This window comes from Gavialis gangeticus, unplaced genomic scaffold, assembly GCF_001723915.1.
Source record: "Gavialis gangeticus isolate Ggan-Ray unplaced genomic scaffold, GavGan_comp1, whole genome shotgun sequence".
In the NCBI taxonomy this organism is placed as follows: Eukaryota; Metazoa; Chordata; order Crocodylia; family Gavialidae; genus Gavialis; species Gavialis gangeticus.
The window spans coordinates 79,995,392-79,995,779 of record NW_017729022.1 but is presented as its reverse complement, the minus strand read 5'-3'; positions in this window follow the sequence as shown (position 1 = coordinate 79,995,779).

The window sequence follows — 388 nt, the reverse complement described above, 5'->3', positions numbered from 1 at the left end:
GCCCAGGGTTGCCTACCCCTGGTCTAAGGACAGAGGCAGACAAGGTTCCTTGGGTAGATGTGATATCTTTCATTAGGCTAATAAGAGAGCACACAAAACAACACCAAGCTCTCCCTTATACCTGAAGAAGGGTGTTTGTGCCCAAACGCTTTCAAAGAACAAATCTTTCCAACTATTTAGTTGGTCTAATAAAAGACATCACATCTGCCCAAAGAACTTTGTCTGCCTCTTTTCACATGCATGGAGAAGCAGGGCTGGCAGGGATCTTTAGCGTTCATCTAGAGCATTGGTTCTCAACCTTTTTTGTGCCAGGCCCCTTTTGTAAACATTGATGGCCAGTCTCAACCCAGTGCCCATCACTCCCAACCCGCTGCCCCCAGGCCCCAAC